The sequence below is a fragment of the Lissotriton helveticus genome, chromosome 2_1, assembly GCF_964261635.1.
Source record: "Lissotriton helveticus chromosome 2_1, aLisHel1.1, whole genome shotgun sequence".
NCBI lineage: Eukaryota > Metazoa > Chordata > Amphibia > Caudata > Salamandridae > Lissotriton > Lissotriton helveticus.
In genome coordinates, this window is record NC_136059.1 from 474,128,500 (window position 1) to 474,155,671 (window position 27,172).

Genomic DNA, 27,172 nt, shown 5'->3' on the forward strand with positions numbered 1-27,172 from the left:
TGTGGCCACACACATGGGAGCGAAACTGTCGAACCCACAACAGGGGGTGGGGCAGGGGGCTCTAATCTGGGAATGAATCACATGACAAGCAACAGAACAGCGCTTTACTTGTAGTGCTTTTGCCTATGCCAGACAGCCTTAGGCCACGCGCTTACTCACGACAGTAACTTACTATTTTGCAGGGACGGCTGATGACCACAGAGCATGCAGCCACTCCTAGCATTGATAGGATACTAAGGGTAGAAGAACAGGGGAGTGTTAATGCTATTATGTCCTTGTTTGGGAGTACACATAGAGAATTTTACTTCGGCCTATCCCTAATATATCACCAAAATCATTACCTGCAGCCACAAGAAATGCCTGCAGTCACACACCCCTCACAGACCATTCAGATGACTTGTGTAAGAAAACTTTAGAGTTGCACAAGTTTGAAAATGTGGGACACCGTTTTTCCAGTGGCAGCTCCTCCGCTAAGGCAAAGGAGCGTCGCCCCACTGCTTTGCAGCAGTGAAATAAAGGAAACATAAAATGATAATAACTTGATGTTATAATCATTTTGGGGCAGATTTATGAAGGCCTTGCGCCGCCGGTGCGTCACTTTTTCCCATGTTAAAAATGACGCACCGGCGGCGCAAGACCTTCATAAATCTGCCCCTTTATGTTTTCCTGCTGTGGCAGCTTTGCGAGTGGGGCGTGGCGTGGCCAGGCTGCTCACACAGGAGCAGGGGGAGGAGTGGTTTGCCCACTCCAAGTGCGCATGAATGTTTTGCCGGTCATCTCGGGCTGGCTAAAGATTCATGCCGACTTTGCAGGTGCTCCACCCGGCAGCATTACTGTCTGGGTGGAGAATATGCCCAGGCTTTCACTGCCTGTCTGAGCACCGAACCTTGGTGCTCAGACCAATCACAACACTGCATTGCAGTGTTGTGACTGGCTAGTGGGAGCCTGGTGCTTCCTGCTTTCTGTTCTGGCCAGGAGAGACGATGGAGGGACGGCAGAGGAGAGACGCGGCAATCAGGTAAGCATTTTTACTGTTTTTCTTTACTACCGCCACTCCCGGTCCCCCTTTGTTTTACTGCCCCCTGTCCCCAATCAGTGATGGCTGCCACTATTTTTTTCTCAGCCTGATTTGCTAAATGTGGCACACTTACTTTGGCTCCTGGGCCTATTATATGTCCTTGTTCAACCCTGAAAGTGTGGGATGATGTGTATGGATTGTAGTGCCAGAATGAGGAACTTGTGCACACACATGCGGCACACTTTCAGTTGTTTTTCCTGGTCATAGTAGGTAGTGGTTTGGTTGGTTATAAAAGAGTTAAACAAAGTCCATCAATTTTTCAAAGGGGTGAAAAGAATGATGGACCCAAATAGGTGATTGGTACAGCATCTGCGGGCCGTGCAGGGAGTTACCGTGGGGCAGGGAGGCGGGGAGGGGGAGGGGCGGGGTGGAAGGTGCTAAAAACAGGCATATGGATCATTGCAGGTAAGTACACAATTTAATTAATAAAACGAAAGTCGTAGCGCGCACTGCATGGCAAAAAGCAATGCTGTGCGCGCTACGAATTTCGTTTTATTAATTAAATTGTGTACTTACCTGCAATGATCCATATGCCTGTTTTTAGCATTTATGCTTGTTCAAGGCCATTTCTTACTGGAATCTTGGTAGATAGTTTCCCACAGAGGGAGATCTCAACCTTGTCCCAGTTATAAGAATGTAGCAACTGAAAAATTGACATTAGTCCTTGTGAAATCTCCCATATCCCGAAGATTCAATCTACAGAATTGAATACCGCCTCAAAGTCCACAAAGTAAAAGTACAATGTATCTATTAGCTCCATGCTTATTCTGGCCTCCTATAAAAGCAGACATAAGTTTACGCTGGAGCACAGTATCTGGAACCCAAGGTTTTCGTAATCAAGTGACGAGAGATGGCAATTTTATAAAAACAAGCATTGGTAATGCATCAGTTTCGCCTATGTAAAAAATAAAGTGCTGTTTTCATCACGCATTGTCTGCGAGAAGGAAAGAGCTCACTGACAGATAACACGTGAGTGGAGAGGATGTGGTGCCGCAGCCAGTGCTGCTGACTCGAGAGCGGAGGATCCTGGTTCAAGCCTCAGCAGAGCAGCGTAACATCCTATCATTCTATCCAAATCACTTAAACTTTCCGGGTGATAAATTGTTATATAAATATACTGCAAGAGTAAAAGGCAAAAATATAGTTCCACCAATGCAGATGTTAACAGTATTTCTGCTCCGGGAAATGATGAGAAGCAGACGAGGAACAAGCATTGGTAAATGCAGAATAATATGCTACAACCAATAGAAATGGAGGAAAGGTAAGTGACACACACAGGAACCAATGAGAAGCCAGGAAAGAGAGGAGGTGGGATTAAAGTCCCTTTTACGTGTATATTAAAAACAATAGATTTGTCAAGCATAGCGTAAGCCCTGGGCAGGCGAAACCTAACTAGCTTAGTAAACATTTTTGAGATTGAAGCAAGGAGAGATATTAGACAATAAACTAAAGCATTGGAATGAGTGTTCTTTTTCGAAATGGATGCTATAATAGCACCTTTCCATATTTGAAGTACTTTTCCATTTTTGCCAACTCACGTTGCTTCCACCACCACTCTTGGTAGTAGCCCAGAATACTTCTCAGCAGGTTATGGGAGTTGGCAGCTACTCAGGTTTACACCCAAGATGATCTTCCGCACATTTTCAATAGTAGAGATTACAATAATGCACTATCCCAACTAAATACTCACTTTTGTCTTCGATCAATAGTCTAGCAGACACATTGCAGAGAAAGTTATTCCAATGGTTTTTGGGGATATTACATTCTTTTGTCCAACTTAAAAGTATCACTCTGCTTATTAACCATTAACCAAAATGCTCGATCAATTCGCCTAATATGATTATGCATTGTCTGCCTTTTGACACAATATCATGTAGCTTTTTTCAACATTGTGTTTCCTATAGATTCTGACTTCAGCTTTATATGCTTTAGTACATTCAAGGTTATACCCTTGACAGACTGATCTATTACTGCATCATAATATTTTTATAGCAATAAGACAATCAGTTTCAGACCTTGTTCTAGGCTCAATTCTAACTACAGCAGGGTGGTTAGAAACTGCAAAGCATGTCAGAATGTATTTTGACACTACAGCCTACCAATTCAGCAAAACCTCCTTCCAAAACTCAGAGGCAGTGAAGGTAATTGCCTGAACATTTTTCTAAACTTCTCTGAGCTATTTCTAAAATAGTCTGAGAAGTGCTGAGTTAGGAACAAAGGAGAGACATTTACCTTCATACGTACAAAGGGGATAATGCTCACTTTGATCATGAGGGATAGCTTCAAACGTCATGCAATATCTGAACAGTACTTGTGATGTAAAAGTGTTATTAGTCAGTGTTTTCCCTCTCTCGTCTATAAATGTTTTTGCCGTCCTGCGATCCACTTTCAATCCCCCGTTTTTTGCGCTTTCATTGATTTCCCCCATTAACATTTTCACAGTGAAAGCTGCTTAGTTTTGGCACAAGGCACACAAACTCCCTTGGGGATTGAAAATGCCTTTAGAACTGCTTCCATTAGATCAGCCATTTAATTGGTCTCAAATTTCAGGGTAAAATCATCCATACTATATTCAGGACCAGCGGATATTTCATACTACAATTACAAATGTATGTTTGTCAGGTTACTCAACTATTCTATTAAACTTCTATTAAACATGTGTATGTAAAGTTTCTGTTTTACAGCAATTTACAGAGATTATCAGGTTTTCCCAAAGGCCGAATCCCTCTATAATTCTTAACAAAGCTGCCTGGCTCCATCCACAATTAATATAGAGCCGCAGTATAGACTTTAAAACCTCAGTGGAGGCTAAAATCATAAGGGCCCTTGACGATCTACCACCACTGCCATCCAAGCATCAAAGACTGAATACACTACTTTATCGATTTATTTCCAAGCTTTTTTTTGCACGAGCAGAATCGTGTGACTTTTGATAAAAGACGAAAAGGACTAATTGCCCAATAAATGCTTCAGCCCGGTCAGTTCTTTTAACTGAAGGATTCCCTCAAGAGCAATTGGTCCTCCTGAGACTCAAATTGAATACAGCCTCCAGGTTAATGCAGCTTATAAGATTCTAGATGTGAAAGTAAAATGCTGAGTGAAACCCCCACCATGTACTCAGCTGCAAATGCTCAAAAGCCAGCTACTTGGAGTGCCAGTTTCCCAGTCAACCTTATTAAGTCACTTCAGAACATTTGACCTATTTTTCAACATTTTTGGTATTGCCACAAAGTTTTAATTCAATATTAATGCTAGTAAATTCCAGACATGTCTTCAAAGTGGTCACCAGGTATTAAACTGGAACCCTCGGACCCACTCTTCAGTACATTCCTGGACCTGTGGAAACTTCAAAGGAAGGACCCCAACCACCCCGCATGCTGAGAAGTTAGACTGGACATGCTCCATTCATCCCAGGCTGAAGTGGCTCCAAGGACCAGCTGAATGCCCTCCTGTTCTGACTTATAGGGACACAATGAGCTCTGGCAGTTCCTCAGCAACTGCCCAGCTGACATGCTAAAACTGGACATGCCTGGTCCTGCAACAGGACCTGACTGAGCTCTGCTGACCTCTGCTGGAGTGAGTTTTTGATCCCCAGGAGGTGCCTCCCAGGTCATGAACCCTTGCCGTGGCATCACTTGAGATCCTCTTAAAAGGAGAATACTTGAAGTTTTGGGCTCTTCACAATTGAGAATGGGCCAGTTCATGCCAAGATACTACTGCGACAGCCGACCACAAATGCAAAGCTCTGGTGAACCAGATTGTTTGCACTACAGCGACTGCCAGCGACCTCCAGAAACACAAGATCTGCACTTTGTGCTACAGCATCGACAGCCTGCGGTGACTGACAAGGTGAATTTTCAGCAACCGCCATTTGTGATGCCTGACGGGATCACTGCACTACAATGATGACTGTCTGTGAAGCCCAGCCTGCTCTTCCCACTACAACGATGACCATCTGCAACACTCTTCCTGCTCCTTGCAGTCCATTCCACCACAAACAGAAATGTTCACGCTCGACTGTAGTAGGTAACATTTTGCAGCAGGAAAAACCTTGTCCCTGTATCTGGCTCATGCTTTATCGCATCAGTCTGAATTTGTGACCTTCACCCGGAAATGCATGACCACATACCCTCAAGGGGCACTTTGTGCTTTCAGATGCTATACTTACCCTAAAACTTTGAAACTGAATATCTCCGGTTTTACTGATTGAATTGTTCTCGGTTTGGTGTCAAATCATTTATTACATTTTACTCTTTTTTTTGTAAATTGGTGTGGGATTTTTCTTGGGTTGTTTTTCACTTTATTACTGTGTTTGTGTTGCATAAATACTTTACACATTGCCTATAAGTTAAGCCTGACCGCTTTTGAGGCAAGCTACCAGAGGGTATGGCACAGGTTAATTTAGTGACTTTTGTGGTTTACCCTGACAGGGATTGTGGTTGTTGCTTGAGAAGGGATCACACCCCCTCAACCAACATCAACATGTCTCACTTTGCTGGCAGTGGTGGAATCCAGTACTTGAGTTTGTGCAGTACTATATAGTGATACGTGTAACACTAAAATCCCATATAAATAACTTGATACCAGATTCAACCTCTTCTTAAATTCTCCTATTTTTCTCTCAAACTGGTGATTTTTCCAAATGTAATTCCTAACTCACCTTCATAAACTTAGGACTCTTTTGCTATTGCACCTGTCATACATACCCAGAATGGAAACTGATCCCAACTGCCTATCAGAAGATGATACGAGGGAGATGGTCCACTCTGGTGACTTCAGCAATGCTGAGGTAGGGTAGCTCTGAAAGAAGAGGGGGCGTCTATTAAGCAGGACCTTTGGGATGTCCTGTATGCTTTTGAGGAAGCACACTGGTGGGATGCTTCAACAGAGGGCCAGAAGAGGGAGGGCCCTCAGAACGACAATGATGAGGAGGAGGCAAATGACTTAGCAATGTTTCCAGAGGAGAGAGGAGGGCCACAGAGATGGAGTTCCCTGCTGGATCGAACGCAGGACGCAGTGTATCGTCTCACACCCTTTCTCCTGAAGAGTTGAAGGGTATACAGACTGAGAGGGCCCTTAAGTTGCAGCTGGCCAGACTGGCTGCAGAAGAGAGGCTGAGGCAAAAAGGACCGTAGTAAAGGAGGGGGCAGAGGCTGAAAGGGCCTGCGCTGAAAAAAGGATGTTTTGGGCATGTGAACTGAGTCTAAAAGAGTTGGACTTGAAGGCCAAACAGCTGTCTGATTCCAGCAGAAATGGTGGCACCAACAGCACAATGTTCAATGGAGATCAAGTAGTACACATACTCAAAACCTGGTGCCCAACTTTGAAGTGGGGGATGAAATTGATATGTGGTTTGCAGCCTATGAGGTAGCCTTTATTTTACATAATGTCCCAGAGGAGATTTGTGGGGCAAGTCTGTGGAGGCATATGCCACCTGTAAGGAGGGACACCCTGTTTGTTTTACAGGTGGCTGACCAGATGTCCTACATCCCCATTAAAGCAGCACTTACCACTAAATGTAGTCTCACTACAGATGGCTACCTCTTGAGGTTTAGGGACAGTCACAGACTGACTGGCCAGCCTTGGATAGATTTTCTGGACTTCTCCAGTAAGGCACTGAATGGTTGGGTGAAGGGCATCCATGTGAGTAGTTATAAAGGGCAGTATGACTTAATTTTGAGGGAGCTCATTTTCAGTAACTGTTTCACAGAGTTGCACCAACACCTGGTTGACTGACAGCTCAATGACCCCAGGGAGCTTGCAAAGGAGGTAGACCTCTGGGTTAGTACCAGAGGGTTTGGGAAGGTACCTGAGAGTGGTCCTAAGGAATGTGGTTCAGGTTCCCCAAACAGAACGAGAGGAAGGTACACAATGACCCAGAGCTGTCCCAGAATAGTGTGGAGGAAAGAGTTCCCATACTCCTTCTAAGAATAGGAATGGAGGTTCTGGCCCCATTTCTATCCCCGGTGCTTTGATGGCTCCTGGAGGGTATCACAAATGCGGGGACCTAATCTGTACCAAAAGACCACCCATTGGTTGGATCCCCACAGGAAGCCCAAGGATCGCATTCTCGGACTACCTTACCACCATTGTGCAGCGAGCTGGAAAAGGGGCCGCCCAGGGCACCCTGAAAGGTTTGTTTTCTGGTGGCACCACTCCCAAGTAGAGGGTATGGAAGCTCAGATGGAGGGGCTGGGGAAGACAGGACTCACCCCTAACCCTTGTTCAGCCTCAGGGTACAGACGCTGAAGTGATGAGCCAGTCTCAGGTTACCACCACTGGAATGGTGGGAAAGAGAGTGAAACTAGGGTGCCTAACACCTGAGGCTTTTGCGCCCCTCCTCAGAAACCTGAGGTCAGAAAACCCTGGATTGCCCAGTGCCTGGCTCTTGACACTTACAGCTGTCATTGGCCTTTGGTTGCTGTCCTTATGGGCACAATTTCCCTTGGGTTGGGGACAGAAGTCTGATGCAAAGGGCAGAATGAGCCACGTCACACTGTTGGCCCCAGGGTGGTATTATCTGCCTACTGGGATGTATCTGTGAGCAAGTTAAGGTTATGAGTTGCACAGATGGGGTCAACAGATGAGGAGAAGTGTTCCTCATGGTTCAGGTCGAGGCAGCCTGCTCCAACCAATACTGGCGCTACTCTCATGCTGCTCATCTGCAGCATGAGAGCAGCATCGGGATTTGCTGAAAAGGGTTGCCCGAGGCTCCACGAGGCGCCCTCGCGTGATGGCATCCAAGAAGAAAGAAGAAAAAACAGCAGGAGAGCGAAACAGAAGTAAGTACATTTTCAATTTTTTGAAAAATCTTTTTGGCCCCAATGGGTTTGGCTCTTGGTCCCCTCAACGCCACTGTGATTTTGTCTGTAAATGTTTGTACGTGTAGTTCGGTATTTACAATAGTTTAAGTAAAACGGTTTGCACAAGAGAGGGGCAAAAAAATTGACAGGACACAGTGGCCCTCTCACACCTAATACGGAAAAACCTAATATCTCGGATAGTGCAAATCTAATCATCGGGTATGACTAAATATGTTACTTCTTCACGACAAGCAGAAGGATTGTAGGAAGTCAGCAGCCAAGTGGCCAGAGTGCATTCTAACACATTCAGAAGTGCTTGGAACAGCGGCTCTCTGCATTCTGAGACTTTTACTACCTTATTTGTGGAAAAAGCAGAATGTCCCAGAATGCAAATCCTTGTTCCCTAATAAAACAGAGCTCTATAAAAACATCAGACATAGCACGGGGCCAATTTGCAGCAATATAAGCCATATTTAGGATTTAGTGCCCTTTCTGAAGTAGAATCTTTAGCTAGTGTGTTAACATTACTAGCGTTATTGTGCTCTGTTTCTTTAGCAATTACTTCAATCACATCGAAATGACTACTGTGTGGCAGAGGTAAACATCTGTACTATTGTACTGGAAGTGAGCTCTACTGGTGGGACCAGGTATGCACCATGTGCAACAGAGAAGAAGGCAGATGATGGCTATCAAGGAAGGTAAATATGACAGAAAGGGGAAATCAACTATCCTGGAGGAAGTAGCCATGGTAGACACAGTGAAAGAAGGGAGCTCTAGAGATGCAGAGCTCTAGACTCTACATTTGAGTTTGGGACAGAGGACCTTCTGATTTTTGTGAACTCCCATTTCATCTACACCCAGAGAAAAGGCAGACTGAATGACTATCACCAGCAGACGGCAAGAGAAGTGACCATTGACCAACGCCCTGTTTAAGTCTGCACTATACAAGAGTTAAGCTTATCCTGTTGCTGCCTCACTATACCAGGTATGTTGTGGGAGGGAATGCACCTGCACTGAGTGTATGAAGGACATCTGAATGGATTCTTCTCGTGCTGTATTGTTGCAGTGTCAGAAGGGAGAGTCTAGCATTGCTTGCGCTTTATCTGGGGGAGGGGGGAGTGCATGTGTGTGTGTGTAAATGCACGTGTGACTGTGTTTAGCTGCACTCCTAATAGCTGGCACACCGTAAACCATTTCTACACATTTTATGTGAGACAGAAAGGCCTCCATTGCTGCAGTCTGTGCTGTAACTGGTGACTATGTGAGGAAAGCTTGCACTGATGCTGCCTTATGCAACCTATACCAGCACTCGTCTCACCTTCTCAGGAGTGGGAAAGAACTCCTATGCTCTGTGCACATCAAGATATTTGTCTCTTGGGTAATGCTGCACACAGCTCTCATTATTGCACTATGAAAACTAGTCCGGCTGGTAAGTGCTGGTACTGCTGAAATGAAACCATAGCAGTCATGCTGGGATGGTCTGAGGGAGCCATAGTAGGGGTGCCAATATTTGGTGAGGGAAGGAGCTAAGAAGAAAGATGTGTGTGTGCCAGTGTTTTCGGAGATTAGAAACTAAGAAGGGGCGGGGCTTGGGTGCTTGGGGAGGGTAGAAGCTAAGAAGGGGCGGGGCTTGTATTGGTGGGGGCACCGGTGCTTGGGGAGGGTAGAAGCTAAGAAGGGGCGGGGCTTGTATTGGTGGGGGCACCGGTGCTTGGGGAGGGTAGAAGCTAAGAAGGGGCGGGGCTTGTATTGGTAGGGGCACCGGTGCTTGGGGAGGGTAGAAGCTAAGAAGGGGCGGGGCTGGTATTGGTGGGGGCACCGGTGCTTGGGGAGGGTAGAAGCTAAGAAGGGACGGGCTTGTATTGGTGGGGGCACCGGTGCTTGGGGAGGGTAGAAGCTAAGAAGGGGCGGGGCTTGTATTGGTGGGGGCACCGGTGCTTGGGGAGGGTAGAAGCTAAGAAGGGACGGGGCTTGTATTGGTAGGGGCACCGGTGCTTGGGGAGGGTAGAAGCTAAGAAGGGGCGGGGCTTGTATTGGTGGGGGCACCGGTGCTTGGGGAGGGTAGAAGCTAAGAAGGGGCTGGGCTTGTATTGGTAGGGGCACCAGTGCTTGGGGAGGGCAGAAACTAAGAAGGGGCGGGGCTTGTATTGGTGGGGGCACCGGTGCTTGGGGAGGGCAGAAACTAAGAAGGGTCGGGGCTTGTATTGGTGGGGGCACCGGTGCTTGGGGAGGGTAGAAGCTAAGAAGGGGCGGGGCTTGTATTGGTGGGGGCACCGGTGCCTGGGGAGGGTAGAAGCTAAGAAGGGGCGGGGCTTGTATTGGTGTGGGCACCGGTGCTTGGGGAGGGTGGAAGCTAAGAAGGGGTGGGGCTTGTATTGGTGGGGGCACCGGTGCTTGGGGAGGGTAGAAGCTAAGAAGGGGCGGGGCTTGTATTGGTAGGGGCACCGGTGCTTGAGGAGGGTAGAAGCTAAGAAGGGGCGGGGCTTGTATTGGTGGGGGCACCGGTGCTTGGGGAGGGTAGAAGCTAAGAAGGGACGGGGCTTGTATTGGTGGGGCACCGATGCCTGGGGAGGGTAGAAGCTAAGAAGGGGCGGGGCTTGTATTGGTGGGGCCACCGGTGCATGTGGAGGGTTGAAGCTAAGAAGGGGCGGGGCTTGTATTGGTGGGGGCACCGGTGCTTGTGGAGGGTTGAAGCTAAGAAGGGGCGGGGCTTGTATTGGTGGGGCACCGGTGCTTGGGGAGGGTAGAAGCTAAGAAGGGGCGGGGCTTGTATGGGTGGGGGCGGGGCGGGGCTGGTATTGGTGGGGGCACCGGTGCTTGGGGAGGGTAGAAACTAAGAAGGCTTGTATTGGTAGAGGTTCCACTGTTTGGGGAGGGTAGAAGCTCAGAAGGGGTGAGGTTTGTATGGTAGGGGCGCCAGTGCTTGGGAGAGCTGGGGCGGTGGGCAACGTGTAGGCATGCCAGTGTTTGATCCACTACAGGCGCTGTTCAGCCAGAGGCCGGACTGCTATTCATGATGCTTGAGTCTTGTGATTACACTGATGCATCAAACAGAAAGAAAGTTGGATAATGTTGCTGAACAGCTAAATATTCTTTAGCACTGTTTACAGACAGGAATGTCTCTGTAAATACAAAAGCAGCACAGCGTTCACTGCTGCGCCCCGATTGTCATCCATTTTTCTTATTATCTCATGCCCTGCAGTAGCCTCCACTCCCCTCCTATGTGTGCACTTCTTTAACTTATTCTTCAGTATTTGAAAAAAGAGAAAAGTAAAGAGAAGAAAGGAAAGAAATCCAGGTATTCACAATCCGCTGCTGCACCTCCGCCCCTCATAACTAGGGCAGGACCTTCTTTCCTATTTGTTCAGTGACTCTCACTAACAATAAAACTGCTCGGCTTAGTTTGTCTCCTTTCCACTGATCAGAAAATAGTTTTAAGCATGCCTGTGCTACTGAGGAAGGGAGCAGCACACATTAAACTAGAAGCTCCTTCTGCCTCTTGCTCATTCTCTCAGAGGTCCTTCATCTAGTCATGTCTGTTGCGGTGCTTAGACACAATATTGGAAACAAAAATATAGTGGGCCAAAATATTTTCTCAAGAATATCGAGGACAAAAATATCTTGAAGGTAAATTCCTATTGGAAAGCAAAGTTTTACTATATATAACTCCACATTTATGTACCTTGACAATGTATGTATCTTCAGAGTATTTTGATGTCGAGTTAAGAATAGTAAATCTAAACTTATCTATTTGCACTTACCATCTCTATATTTTGGTCCTCAGTATTTTGGTCCTTGATACTTTTGACATGATATTCGGTCCACACACTATTTTTGTTTTGATATTCCCTCAGTGATCCGCCTGTTGCTCTTCCCCCTCTCTCTTTGCCTTCTGCTCCTTGCTGCTACAAGGGTGCGTAGGTGGTTGTTATGTGGGGGGAGTGTTTGTGTGTCCTGCTCAGCTTCATTCTCTCTCACTTACCACATGAATTAAATGTAACTAATAGTCAAATGGAAAATGAGCAAGTTGACCAGTAGTCAAATTACTGACATTTGCCAAACTAACACTCATGTGACTTCAAGTGAATTTAAATATTGCCAGCTGGGTTGCCGCAGCAGACAAAAAAAGTACTGTGGCCAGATGTTCCCCCAGGAAGGAGGCAGCAGGGAATTAGGACTGGGTGTAAAATTTCCCTCTGCTCACGGAGTTTGCGCAGTTTTTCCCACTCCACAGAGCGGAGTATGTTCTTTTCTTGCGCATGCCAATGCTAAGACCTTACTCCAGACCACCTCCCACGAGATTGCTCAAAGCCGTTCGAGTTGAGGAAGCTGCCGCTGAAGTAGAATATGTACTCTAGGGGCAGAAAGAAGCAGCGCCCTCTTGCGTTGCATGTAGTGCCGTTTGTGCTGATTTTACAGTGCGGGTCAAACACCCGGCGCTACAAATCAGCACATACGACGTGACATAATGCACTCTGTCGTTTGTGGAACTCCGCATAGAGCATCAGAGTTTTTGGGTCACTTTGTGGGGTTCAGCGTAGTGGAGCCCTGCAAACTCTGCCCAGACCTAGGGGAATCATGCCTGCAACTGTGTGCTGGGGGCTCCTCAGTGACTCCTAGTTCAGTGGCCCCTTCTAGGACAGGGGGGGTCACCGAATCAATACAGCACACGAGATGGAGCCCTATCAGTGCAAAAATGGATTCCTCACACCTTGCACAGGGAGATTTCCCACTAGGGCTCCTCCCTGGACCTTGCGTCTTCTAGTGCTCTCCTCTTCCTCATAGGGCACACTGGTCTGTCTTGGCGTGCAGGCAGGCGCTGATGCTCCAGCCTCCAGGGCAAGTTGGTTCGGTTTCCCATGGTGATGTCCCATCACCCAGCATGGAGAGTGGCAGGCCTTGGCCCTCAGTTCTGGTCAGCAGGCAGAAGTCTTGCTGAGCTTCCCCACCTTGCACAACCTGTGTGGGCAGAGGATCAACTTTGGGGTCTCAAACTTCCCTATTTATAATCCTTTTCCAGAAACAAAAACGTAATTTAGGCTCTGAGTCTTTGAAGTTTTATGTTGGGGTTCTGATTCTTCGAAATGGACATCTTTTCCCTTTCTTATTACTTCTGAAAGATGTCTGTCACAGCAGGCAGGACTCCAGAGTTCATACCTGGATGTCATCATCAAGAGGTTAATCCTGGGCACCCAGCACTAATCATTATGATTCCCCTACCGGCCCCATCTCTCTCTTACTGAGATGTGTCCTGGCCCCTTCCTTGTGATCTATCACTGAATCAAAGAGCCATTTGAAATGTACAGAGAGAGAGCCTGGCTCTCCCATCCTCCAGTGCCTGTCGCTCCCAGCTTACGGGAGTGAAGCAATACACAAATCTGTCTGGGGGGATCCTCCACTCCTCATGTTATCCACCAGGCAGGCCTGGGCTTCCCAAAATGGAACCCAAGGAGCTCTATGTAATGTACCCGTGCAGGCGCACTTGCACTTAGTGTACATCCACAGCACACTTTCTGGACAGCACTGTTATCTTCATGTATTGTGCCACCACAAGCATAACTACCTGCAGCAAACACATTCAGCTGGTGCACACTGTTCAGTACAGCAGCCTTTCTTTATTGTACCAGAGTGTGTTATTTCAAAAATATACAATGCCAGCATACTACACACACACTGTACCACACTTCACCCCTTGTGTGGTGTTCTTCTTGTGAGCACACATGCACTCAACACATGTTTCCATCACGCATGCCCATCCACATCTTCCTGATGGAGGCCAGGGGTGAGTGAAGCATGCAGCAGCGGAACATTTAGAAAGGGGCGTGAGCCAGTAGGCCTCACTTCATTGACAGAGGGTAAAAAGGTCCTGTTCACTACTATTGATCATAACACGGTATGCTGCCACCACCGCCCTCATGCTGCTTAATTCCTGGTGAACGCAGTAGCCTTCCACCACTAGGCAGGCAGCGCTTTGGGCGCCTATTTGGGTGCATTCAGACCACAATGCACGAGACAAGCCTATGTCATGGTGCACACACATGATCCGTGGTCACCAATGACAAACAATCAGCATTAGAGATCCAGACAACAGTACTTGTGGGCACTCAGGGCAAGGGTTTACATCTCTTATCATGCAGAGGACTTTTCCATCCCAACATTACCTGAGTAGGCATTTAATTGTTTTCAATGCTTCTACTGATGTTCATTAGAAGTATGATTTTTGTTCTTCCTGTGATAGCTGTCTTTTAATTTTAATATCCCCAGAACTCTTAACAGCTTTTCTTCACTTTAAGATTTATATATTTTCTGTTTTTTAAAAACACTTTATAGATTGCCTTCCTTTTATAGCTGTTTTGTTGTTTGTGCTGTTACCAGACATACCTCTCACACACCACTCCTAAGCTTCTCTTAACATATGCTTTGGTCCAGGCACTGTGGGTGTTAGTCACAAACCATAAAGAATACGGCATCTCTTACCCATCAGCCTCTTACTGAGACAAGGCAAACTCCAAAACAGTTAAAACAGTTCAACCCAATGCAGGAAAATATCACCTGTGGATTCATCTCACCTCAACCTCTTTACTGACATTTTTATTCTGTCAAAAACTATGGAAATCTGCATATGCAGACAAATAATCCAGACTGTCACAAAAGATTCAGTGTAAATCTCTCTCCCTTTCACAGATAATTAATTACACCATTTGCATTTAAAGAAAAGCTACTTATCCTGCTGTTCGGGGTTAGTGGATGCCTATGAAAATCAATGATAATGCCTGGAACCTTAAAGAGCTTATACTGAGCATCTATAATATTTTCAATATTTAAAATAATAAATGCAAGGGCAGCATGCACATGCCACTGAGTGCTGATTCAATCTAATAAGGACATGAAATTGTGGTTTTCTTTTTATTTGACGTTTTGGAAATGCTACCTTTTGCTTGCTATTTAAAGTATTACACTTACCAAATGTTAGGTAAGGATTTGAGCAGATGCAAAGGTGCAATAAACTCAAGTGCACTATTACTGTTGGTTGCCCAATCAGACCCGGAACTTACCTACTTGGCTGTTCCATGTACATATTGGACCTCAACCGCCCGTAAACTACAATACACATTCAAGTCTTCCTCTAAGAGCATGGCAAGTTATTGTTGTTCTTCCTTACATGCATGTGTGTGAGTTATACAGCAAGTACAAACTGCAAAAATAAAAGTGTGTGCTGCAAATGTTCTGCAGTATGTGGTGTAGAGGAAAGTTGTATGATAGAACAACGCATGCCTAAACCACGTGGTCTAAATCACGGCTACATCTTTAGCATGCATGCATTTACCATGCATGACGTTACAACAAATGCGTGGTAAGGATCACACCTCTGCCACCCCAGCCCTGAACCCTAAAAAACAGCCCCTAGCATTGCAATCTCCTGCCCCAGCACCAAACACTACCCCACCCCCGCACTGAGCCCTAAAAACCAGCCCCTAGTCCTGCAATGCACCCCACTTCAGAACTAAAACCTACCCAGACCACCGATCCCCCACTCTAAACCCCAAAACTCGGCCTAAAAAACGACCCCAACCCAGCCCTCCACCTTGAGCCCTAACACAGCCCCCAGGCCAAAAAACTACCCCAACCCAAGCCCCCGCCTTGAACACTAAAACAACCCCCAGCCCAAAAAGCTACCCTGACCCCCCGCCTTAAAATGGCCCGATCCCAAAAAGTACACCGACTCCTGACCTGAGTCTTAAAACTGTCCTCAACCCTGAAAACTGCCCCTTCCCTCCTGCCCTGAGCTCTACAACTACCCCCCAAAAACAACCCCCAGGCCCCCAAGCCCTACTTACTACCCCGCGTCCCGGTGCTTTCTCTCCTTATCCTTCCTTTCCTCTCGCCGCCGATCCAGTCTCTGCCTTAACTACCATATGACCGGTTCAGGCATATGCGTGGTTCAGGCTTATGCGAGGTTGAGGCATATGCCTGGTTGAGGCATATGAGTGGTTAAGGCAAACAGTGTTCCGCTCACATGGTAATGGCACACATGGCTTAGCCCGCGTGGTTAATGCCGTTTCCCACAGAGAAAGGCAGAGGGGAAGGAGTGTTTGGTGAAAAAGCATCAAGGGTGGATGTCTACAGGGGAGAGTAGAAGGATTCTTGGATGAGCATTGCGGAGAGGGTCAGGTGGTAGTCCTGTAGAAAAGGAGAAACGATGAGGATTTGGAACCACACAAGAGTAGGCCATCATCTGGCATTTGTATTGTTTTGCTCAAATAGTCCACTTATGGCTGTTTCATCTTTCAATGTGCCGCAATGACTACTTTCATGGCTGCACTGTCCTTCATATACTGCCAAATTAGCAGTGAACGTTTATGATCATGTCCGGACACAATAAAAGAGACTATAAATGCAGGGAAGCTTAACGGTCTAATCTGTCAGATTAGTAGCAAGAAAATCAGAAAACGCTGGAGAAGCTCCTAGCATTTACACTCCACTGGTTCCATTTTGCTAGCGGCGGCTCCTCCGCTAAGGCGTGGGAGCGCCACCCCGCTGCATTTTAAGCAGTGGAAAAAGAAAAAAGAAAATCATAACACTACGTTATTATCATTTCATTTTTCCATTGTCAGGCAGGATTACGGGGCGGGCGGGCGGGGTTTGGCTGTCATCACAGCCAGCAAGGAGAGGAGTGAAGGGCACTTAACCCCTACGGTGCTTGTGACGAGACCAGCTCGTCATGAGTCACAGTGGAGCTGTGCTCATGACGAGCTGGTCTCGTCATAACGGCTCCGCTCCGCCCATGCCCGGTTAATTCCTCGCCTGTGCAGGCGAATTAATCAGTGGACGGGGTCATGACGAGACCAGCTCGTCAAGAGCACAGCTCCACCATGACTCATGACGACCTGGTATCGTCACGAGCACCGCGGCGCCGCGCTCGCCCCCCTACCCGCACCGTGGGGGAATTACCCCCGCAGGGAAGGGGTTAAGCGTGCATGACGGTTTGGCAGGCAGTCTTTGGCCGGTCAAACAGTCATGTGCACTTTGCATGTTACCCACCAGGCTGTAATACACAGTCTAGTGAGGAACATGTACAGGCTCCCACTGCCTGTCTGAGTGCCGAAACATGGCACTCAGACCAATCACAACGCTGCATTGCAGTATTGTGATTGGCTTAGGGGATCCTGGGTGTGCTACCTGTTTCAAGAAGAGGGCGAGGCGGCGATCCGGCAGCAGGGTAAGTAAATTATTTTATTTATTTTTCGATTTCCCCTCGACCCGCCCCAACATTGCTACTCGTTGCCAGCCGCCACTGCATTTTGTGGCCACCCCCTCAGCTCAGAGACTCTGACTGGGGTACTGCGGTATGTGTGAGGCAACTTTGACAATAAATGTAATAAAGTGTTGCATGACGAAGAACGGGGAGGGGAGTAACAAGAGAAGACAAAGAAATATCAGGTTTGGCAGAAAATATTCTAGTGGATTTTCCAGTTATTAACCCACGTCTATCCAACACCTTTGTAATAATATGGCAGCATTATCTATTAAGTGGCTTACACATCATATCGGGTGGCAACTCTAAACTGTTTAGTTCTGAATTTATCCCGGAACTTTTGTTTTTGACAGACGTTTTACTGAAAAAGAGACTTATCGAGAGGGTCTTTCAGCCAGCACTCTTCATACATTGGTCTGTTCAAATGTCATTCACAGCTTGCTTCCACCCACCAGAGCTTACAACTCAGTCAGTCAAGGCCGGCTTTAGGGCAGTGCGACTGGTACAGCTGGACCTGGCTCTAACTGGGTGGGCAGGGTAGGAAGGGGGGCGCTTGGTTTAATAATAATTTATGGTTTTAAGAACACCTGCTGACGAGTTCCTTATGCGTCCAGCAGTTTTCAGGCAGTAATACAAATGTTGAGATAACTGTAGTGATCAATGTTCCTGCTGGAGAGAGATCTGTGTTTTGTGTAGAGGCAGTTTGAACCATCATTATGTAGCACAGAGAGTAAATATAGTGACTACAAAGAATGCATACCATGCATATCACAGAACTATTTTATGCGGATAGCTCAGAGGATTACTGTTTTGGTCACAGAGATCCTTTGGTTACAGACGTTCATAATTTACAATCCCAATATAGAAAAGTGACTCATGAACTGGTATCAAAGAGCTGCATGCAAACTGCATAAAATAGGTTTAGACAATAGGTGTTTTCTCCAGTCTTTCACTATCTACATAGTGTTGCTAAAAAGGGTTCATTTGGTTCCATATATATTCTTATTAGTACAGCCAACCTCATCCAGTGCATTAAAACGAATGAAATGTATGTGAGAGAGGGGCTATGGAGGGATGAGGGGCACTGTTGAATGGTGGCAGTGAGGGAATCAGTTGAGGATATCATTAGTGGGGGGCATCATAAAAGGATTGTACCACTGGGTGCAACCAGCGCTAAAGCTGCGCCTGCGACCAGTGCATAAGCCTCCTTAAGACATTGGTTCCTTTTAATGTAAGTGAAGGCATTCTGCCCAAGCACAATGTCATCACCCACAGAAAAAGTATTCACTTACAGTGCCAAGGATGTATAGATCAATAGAGGGTTCTGAACTTTTTTTGAGTTTATTTTAACATTTCTTAGAGTCCGGCAGCTCCCATACACTGCAACTGGGTCTTCACCGCTGCTTGTTGTTGCATGATTTTGCAGCCTATTGTCCCTATTCCCTAGACCTCTGCCCCTCCCAATCCAATAAGAGCTCAATCTGTGAGACAGGCCCCTGTCCTGGGTCACATGCATGACGCGTGTTTGCCTATGAAAAAATAATCAGTATTAGGGAAAAAAGACAACAGTACAGTTGGGCAGTTAGGTCAGGGGTACACGTCTTTTACAAAGCAGAGGACATTTAAATCCCAACAACTCACAGTGTCAGATCTTAATTACCTATTTGATGGTTGGGGTTGGGCAAGGAGAGGTAACTGCAGGACGTAAACATGTGTCATACAACCTTGTTGAGTTTCTTTTCAGTTGTTACTTTCATGACCCATAAGACTAGCGGTAGCAAAGGTGGTGCCTGGGTTACCAAAGGGCAAGTCAGGGATAGCTATGGCTTTCCTAGACTGAAACAAGTGGCTTTCCAAGCCAGAAAAGGGAAATGATCACTCCCATATTTATTAGAGATATAGGGAACGGGATTCTCTACAGCTGAGCGTGGAAAAAAAAGACATAGCCACCAATTGTATTCATGTGAATTATGGACCTCCTTGCAAGCCACATGAGAAAGTATGAAATAGTAGATTGTGGCACTGGTAAACCCATGATAAACTTTCAGGATTGTAGCTATACAGACACCTCCAGCATGTAGAGTCCTACTTTAACAGTGTTTGCAGATTTATCACTGTAATTCTTTCACTAGATTCTCTAAAACAACTCCAATATACTCTATCCATCTGTGAGAACAAATGTGATTTGACACACACTGTGGGTGGTGTATCATGCATACTTTGTAAACAGGTTCTGGGAATTGATGATTCATTTGAACAGCCTCTAGCTGCTAAATCACTTTCTGGGGACTCACCAATGTACGCCAAACACGCCCAAGAAGTGTATGACTTGGTAAATGACCATCGTTTGGAGTTTCTGGTTGTCACTGAGTCTCGGCTTAAGCTGTGATCTTATCAGACATTTGTAGTGCACTACCCCATGGTGATGCTTTACTTAGATGTGATAGACCGGTGGGGCATGGTGGAGGCTTAGCAATTTTCTTTCGAGATTCCTTTCAAGCTAGTCCTTTGAGTTGCCCAACTTATGAGGGGCATAGAGTTTGGGCTTTTGCTTTAAAATCGGTCACTCACAGTAATTTACAGGATATCTACTGTATCACCGGCCCGGATCCTGTGCTAGTTTCTTGGGCTCTTTAGGCAATACGCCTACCCCAGCTCTACTTCAATATGCAAATTTAACCCTGCTAGGTGACTTTGTCATTTTGATAAACTAGAGAATCCGGGCATAAAACTCTTGGAAAAATCTTAGCAATATTAGGTTTCTCCCAGTTAGTGCTCATGCTGCTGGCCATACCCTCGACTCATGTTGCGGGCCATACCCTTGAAGGGATTTGCACTAACTTCCCTCACCTAATCCCAGGTGAACTGGTGGTTCAGACTACTGATTGATCCCTTTTAAATTAACAGTAAAGGCCAGCCCATTTTTACTCCCATTCTGATGAGATTCTTTCTGGTTCTCGGAAATGGGGAAGAATCACGAGATCCAATATTTCAACATTGTTGGCCACGGCCTGCCCCATTTTTAGAAAAGGTTCCTGGACGACCTTAATTTATTTACAACTGTTGCACAGTGATAGTATTCTCCAAATTAATGAATTTTTAAAATTAAGTGTTAAACTGAGAAATTGTTTGGATCAGTAGTTGATCCTTGCAATGAATTCTCTTAATCTTTTGATCTTTATGTAACGAAGATAGTCAACTCTTGCACTCTTTGCACTTTTTCAGATATGTTTCTATAACAAATGTATTTTTAATTGTCTTATTATCGTATATGTACTTTTATGGTTTGAACAAAAACCGAAATAAAGTTTTCTGACTGACTGACTATTCAATAATTGACCGCTGTGGTGCGTACTGGCAAAGGCCAGCCTACTTCTTCTGCCTCTTGGTATACGCCAGACTTACCTAAAGAATAATTCCATTGCAAACAACTCAAGCATAATTGGAGCTCTGCCTCCAAATACGAGGGTCTCAACCAGTTCAGGCTAGCCTGTAAACACTATCGAAAACGGATTAGGGATGCAAAGAAACACTACTTTAAGTCCCAAGTGGAACAAGCAAAGTTTGACCCAAAAATCGCAAAATACTTTCTACAACGGAAAGCCTTATCAAAGGATTTTCTCCCCTCTCAGGCTTTGTGCGACAGGCTTTCTGCTTTTTTTAAAGACAAAATTAAAAAACTTCACCAGGGCTTTGATGTCAACAGTCCTGATCCATGTCTGTTACATCGTGATGTGTTGACTATTCCGTTGTCTCAAAAAACCCTATCCAATTTTTAGTCCATCTCTTTATTTCAATCACAGCAAGCTATTCTGTCATGTAAATCAGGCTCTGCTCAAGATCCATGCCCACCGTTGACACTGCATAAGGTTATTGATTTTGTGAACCCCCTTTCACTAGCCAAGGTTCCTAGATCTTGGAAGGTGGCAGAGGTTAAGCCTCAATTTAAATAGCATTCGGCGGACACCTCTGTGGTGGCCAATTGTAGACTCATTTCATTGCTCCCAGTACTAGGTAAAACTCTAGAAGAATTTGTAAATACACAACTGACCACTGCTCCCAGCACTAGGTAAAACTCTAGAAAATGTGGTAAATACGCAACTGACCACCTACTTAGAAGATTCCAAGTCAATATATTTCTGCCAATCAGGTTTTAGACCCAGGCACTCTACAGAATCGGCTCTGCTAGAAGTCTCAGAAACTTTTAAGATGACTCCAGGTTCTGGTAACAACACAGTCCTAATTTTATTTTGATTTGTCAGCAGCGTTCCATACTGCTCCAACGCCTTATAGATATTGGCATTTTCAGTAAAGCCTGGGCTTGGTTTATTTAGATCTTTTCTGACTGACAGATAACAGTTAGTATCTATTGGTCAGTATGCCTTGCAAGAAAGATCTTTTTCATTTGGTGTTTCACGGAGCTTTTCTCTTAGTTCTTCTTTATTCAATATCGACATGGCCCCTTTAATAACTTTGATTACAGCTTTTGGAATTGTAACTACCTCTTATGCAGACAACACCCAATTGATCCTGTCCTTGGACAAGGGTTGCCTTGGGTTCGAACAGAGGGGCATATTACCAAGGGTGGCGATAGGCAATTATCGCCGGTTTAGCGGCCGTTTTCGGCCGCTAAGCAGCGATAATTCTATCGCTCTATTAGCAAGCTGTCACTAACTGATGTTAGCGACACCTTTTAGGCGATAGCGAGCGGTTTGGGGCCCGCTCTGCATGTCAGCGATATTTATCGCTAATGACATGCAAAGTGGGCGTACCCAACCTGTTAGCTACTGTCGCTATCGCCTATTAGCAAGGCAGGCGTAGCGATGGAAATATTCCCGCTATCGCCAAAAACTAACGCCTGCTCAGACCAGTTCTTAGCCATGTTATCCAATGGGAGGTGGATAACATGGCTAAGAGCATTTCGTCTCTAATGCGTGAATATCGCTGTATTCTCAGCGATATTCATGCATTTCGCCGCTATCGCTGGATATTTTAGCACAATGGAGAAAATCGTTGCTATTAGCATGTTTTCTCCGCTAACATATCCAGCGATAGGCAGCGATAAAAAAATCGTCGCTAAGCCTATTTAGCGATAATTATCGCTACTTGTTGGTAATATGCCCCAGAATTATAAAAACTGTTTTGTTAACATTATTTGTTGGTTGGAAAATTAACAACTAAAATGTAACACCGACAAGACAAAAAATTCTATTGTTCGGAAAATCAAATCAGTTTTCTCCCCTGCTGTGGTGACCAGATTCGGTGCCTCCCCACCACCAACAGTAGATAGAAGTGGCCAAAAACTTAGGTGTCATATTTATTAATGCTCTTACATGTCGACCACAAGTACTATAAATAGCACGAATGTGCTTTTCATTGATTAAATCTTTTAAAAAGTTATTCGACAATCTCCTGTTAGCTACTACGGAGACTGTTGCCTTTGCCTTGATAACTTCAAGGCTGGATTACTGCAATAGCCTGTATGCTGGCACAACTTAACAATTACTTCACAAACTCCAGATGGTCCAACACTCAGCGGCCAGACTGGTGCTTAAACTTCCCAAACATAGTTCTGCCTCGAATGCACTCAGAGATCTACACTGGTTACCAATTCATGAGAGGGCGTTATTTAAGATGCTGGTTCTGGTTTTTAGAGCTTGTCACATCACAGGTCCTAAACATTTAATCAATAGGTTCTGCCACTACAGGACTCAGAGGACTCTCAGATCATCCAATGCTAATCTGTTAAATCCTCCCTTGTTTAGGCTTAAATCCTGAGGAGGCAAACCATGTATGGCCATGGGAGTCATATACTGGAATCAATCACCAGTCTCGCTTCCGCTACTAGAGAACGAAGCCTGTATCAAAAAGGCTCTGAAGACCTGGCTCATTCAGATGCCGGACGTGCTGTGCCACACTTTAATATAGCGTGGTTCAGATGTACTTCTTCATCCATTGTCCACTAGTTCGGCTAGCAGTTATCTCTTAGTATTGGTGTTGATTGGCTAGAGCCAGGATGCTCCTGTTGATTGAGCGAGAGCTTTATAAATACCATATTCGATTCTATTCAATTCAAAGGCAGGAGTGAATCGGTTTTCAGGATGTGAAAGAATGTGTGCAAAATTCACGTAATTTGCTTTGGTGGAATGACATTGCGTTTTTTTAGATTACGTGAAATGACATAAAATGCAAACAGACGTTTAAAGCTATATTTAAGCACAAAATGCATCCTTGCATGCATTTTGGACGCAAGAAAGCACAATGCACTAAAAAAATTATGCGAAAAAACAAAAACGTAGCAAACAGCAGCCATTCACATTTTGGTAGCACAAGTTGTTCCCTTGCACTTGTGCTACAATTTTGCCACAGCGTGCAATTATGCAACGTGGGATAACTATTGTTTCGTGCAACAACAAAGACACCCCTTAGTCAAAATTGTATGATCTGGGAGAAAAGGGGAAACAAAAGCCACAAATATATAAACCTTCCTCTCGACCACTCACTAGTTAACTTAGGCCACAGCTGGCTCTTTTGGGCTATCCCTCAATAATGCAAAATGCAAGACTTAATCTTACAACGAGTATGTATTGTATCAGTCCTCATTGTAAAAATTATTTTTTTCATTTCTTTTATCTCTTTTTTCCATTTGTTTTTCCAATAACATTACATAAATAGTGAAACCGTAATATTTTGCCTTTGCAATCTGTATTCACAAAAATTCAAGAAGGCATTGTGAAAGCTATAATCAATCTACATATCAAAGATAATTAATACAAAAATTATTTACAAAACAGACAAGAAATGCAGAAATGTCCCCATACCATAATCACATTCGTACCAACCTCACATACAATCAAGTATACCAATCAAACTCATGCACACATCACATTACAATTATCAATTTCCAGCTACACATTGGCTTGCAAATAGAAACACATGGTGAGTAAATCTTCTTAAATGTCCATGGGTGTGCAGCCTGCTGGAAAAATCCAGGCCAACGCACGTTTCGGTTGTGAACTGATTTAAACCACCTTCTTCAGGACCGCTTACTGTTATGTATTTCAATGCAGCAGAGGTAGGGCAGGGGATCCTTCAGTCTTAGATCTACTTGTTTTCCTTTTTACATAAAGGCATCCAGATATCCTTGTTTCTCTTTGATTTCCCTTGTGGCAGTGACTAATTTTTCCAGTTATCATTGCAGCAACTGGGTTCTCTTTAGGGTCACTCAGATAGCCTTGGTTAAAGCATCCTCTCATTAACCGGTAAGTTCATTTTGATTTTCCATCAGACACTTGGTGGCTTAATTGAATGAGTGCTATTACTGCAGTGGTCTCTCTAGCAAACCTTCTGAGTTCTCAGTGGTCCTTTATCTTATTGGATTATCACTTTAATAGATGCTATGGGTGTATCATATGAGTGCCAAGTCCTTAATTGTGGAACAACAATAATTTCTTTTTTAGGGCATTGTCTCAGCTGGACATCCAGGCAAACCCCCTCAACTTCAAACAGGGAGACCTCTGTTGTTTTCGGGAATTGCGCTTAACAAGGGTAACATGAAATTATGCTTGAGTACAGCCCAGTAATGGAAATTGTGTCTGAGCCTGGGAGAACACCCCCAAAGCTTGTGTAGAAATGTGAACATTTCCACAGGCAGACATGTTTACACAAGTGAATACTCCTGGGAATCTGCAACTGATGCTTTCTCTCGAGAGTACTACTGAGATTCAATTTAAATCAGAAAAGGGCAGACTTTTCTGATTTATGTTTTATGTTTTATATCGAAGATTAAAAAGCTATTTGCATGTGTAAGTCAGATTTTTTTCATAAGTGAAAAAACAATTTTTGTATTAAAAAAATAGTTTTGCGTCTGTAAAAATATTTTCACGTGTATGGTGCTCTTCTAACCCCGGATGGGTGTCATCCCTTTGATGGCCGTCAATTGTGGTGAGCAGCAATTCGAGGCCCATCTAATTAATATTTTGATGACGTAGGTCGCCTTCCAAACCACTACGATTTAAGGGCCTCATTTATGAGGCCTTGCGTGAGTTTTGCGCTTCCGATGCGTCAATTTTTGTGACGCATCGGCGGCGTAAAACATGCCTCCTGATGCACACTATTTACAAAGTGACACATCTAAGCAGATGCGTCACTTTGTAAACCCCTGCGCTACATTATACTTGCGTCAGGTATAATGTATGCAGAGGGGGCGTTCACCCGCAAAAAGCCTCGTAATAGTAACGCAGTGAAATCTATGAGATTTCACTGCGTCACTTTTAGGACGCTGTTGCGTCAAAATCTTGCGCCTGCCTCACAGCAGGCGTAAGACTAACGCAAGCCCTTTCACATGGGGCTTTCCCCATGTGAAAGGAAGCATTGCCGGAGTTGCGTCACTTTTTTGACACACTCCAGCAATGCGTCACTTTTGCGCCTACAGATACGTCAGAAATACTGACGTATCTGTAACTCCTTGCGACATGATGCGTCATATTATAAATATGACACATCAATCATGTCGCAGGGAGAGCGCAGTGCAAAGTGACGCATCGCTGTTTTCACGCAGCGTTGTGTCACTTTTCATAAATGAGGCCCCAGGGGGCAGATTTATGAAGGCCCTGCGCCGCCGGTGCGTCACTTTTTCCTATGTTAAAAATGACGCACCGGCGGCGCAAGGCCTTCATAAATCTGCCCCCAGGATTTTAAGAATCGACCTGTTAGTACATAGGTCGGCTCTTAACATTATTTACTGGTCACAAATTGCAAGTATTTTGTGACCAGTAAAGAGTATATCTGGTCTAAATTATTTTCTAATCTGCTGTTATTTACCTGCGAAATTGAAAGTAAATAAAATACTGTAATCAAGTCGTAAAAAAATCTTTGAGACAGCTTTATGATGGAGCTCGATGTGCTCTTTGGAATGGAATGATAAACAATGTCTATTCCGTTTACGATCAGTAAGGATGTACGGCACTTATCACTGAAGCATCTTCGTCTGTGACCCGACACTGACCTCCGTTCCAATCCGCAGGGATACACAACTTCAGAGGCGGGAGATTAAGGGACAGCTGAGTGCTAAATCTGACACGTGCATTCGCACCTTCGGTAGGAACCTGCAGCCGATAATGCGCATGTGCGCGGGCGCCCACGGGCACAGAGGGCCAGAACTGTGGTGTGCCATAAAAACAAGTGCATGGTAAGTACATGTGACTTTCTATGTCCCTCTTTCCTCGACTATGCTGTGGTGATGGCACTTCAATTTAGGATTTTATTAGCAATCTGGCATATATTAATGTAACAAAAAATGTCCACAAAAATATGAAAATCACAATTGTGCAATTTATGCTCCAAATGCACGTGTAATATTCAACGTTGTGTTTATTACGTCAACCTCATCCCTTTTTATCTTCGGCACCGGTGTCTATTCAGTGCTACTTCGGAAGGGTCCTGGCCTCTGCTTGACACACCACAGCAACCCACAGGCACATTCCTCCTCGAATCCACATTCTAGGCACTTCGAGGTCTAAGGGCTCAACCGGAAGTAAGTGATGTCCTGTCTTCAATGCCATGTAACGGGTTTCTTTGATCACAGGTAGCGCATGTCTGACTAACATGAGTAGGATATGCATCACGGGTATGTGCTTTGCATGACTGTGGCAGCCAGGAACTGGTTTTTATTTACAGTTGAGTGGTACCTAAAATGGAGGCTGAGAACGGCCTGCCAGACAGCAGTGTGAATTGCAGGCCTTCGCCGAAGCTTTCCGCAGGACCTTTATAAGCCTACACTTGAAGGTGTGGAGAATCTGAGACAACGCGTTCCTTTTCAGCGCACGGATGCTCCTTTCCCTCTTCCGGTCCCATTTTTCCTCAAGGGTGATACCTCCATCAGGGTCAGAGGTGAGGAAGCATCTCCCTCTTTCTTACATTTGTTTTGGGTCTCCCCTGAAAGGGAGCTCCCCACTTTCCTTCTGACACAAGATGACAACGATCGTAGCTCTTCCAATTTGGAAAAACTACACTTAAGTCAGGAACTGCCTGTAA

General features: G+C 45.2%; 1 protein-coding gene and 1 long non-coding RNA gene across 2 annotated transcripts in view; one reads left to right on the forward strand and one right to left on the reverse strand.

Annotated features, from left to right (window-relative positions):
• PDE4D (phosphodiesterase 4D) overlaps positions 1–27,172 on the reverse strand; it is a 1,494,598-nt gene that overhangs the window by 952,391 nt on the left and 515,035 nt on the right. The window lies entirely within an intron of this gene.
• Positions 1–27,172, forward strand: part of LOC144818082 (uncharacterized) — a 434,782-nt gene that overhangs the window by 22,547 nt on the left and 385,063 nt on the right. Inside the window, exon 2 of the long non-coding RNA XR_013607039.1 lies at positions 26,163–26,327. This is a non-coding gene — a long non-coding RNA (uncharacterized LOC144818082). The remainder of the gene's footprint in view (positions 1–26,162; positions 26,328–27,172) is intronic.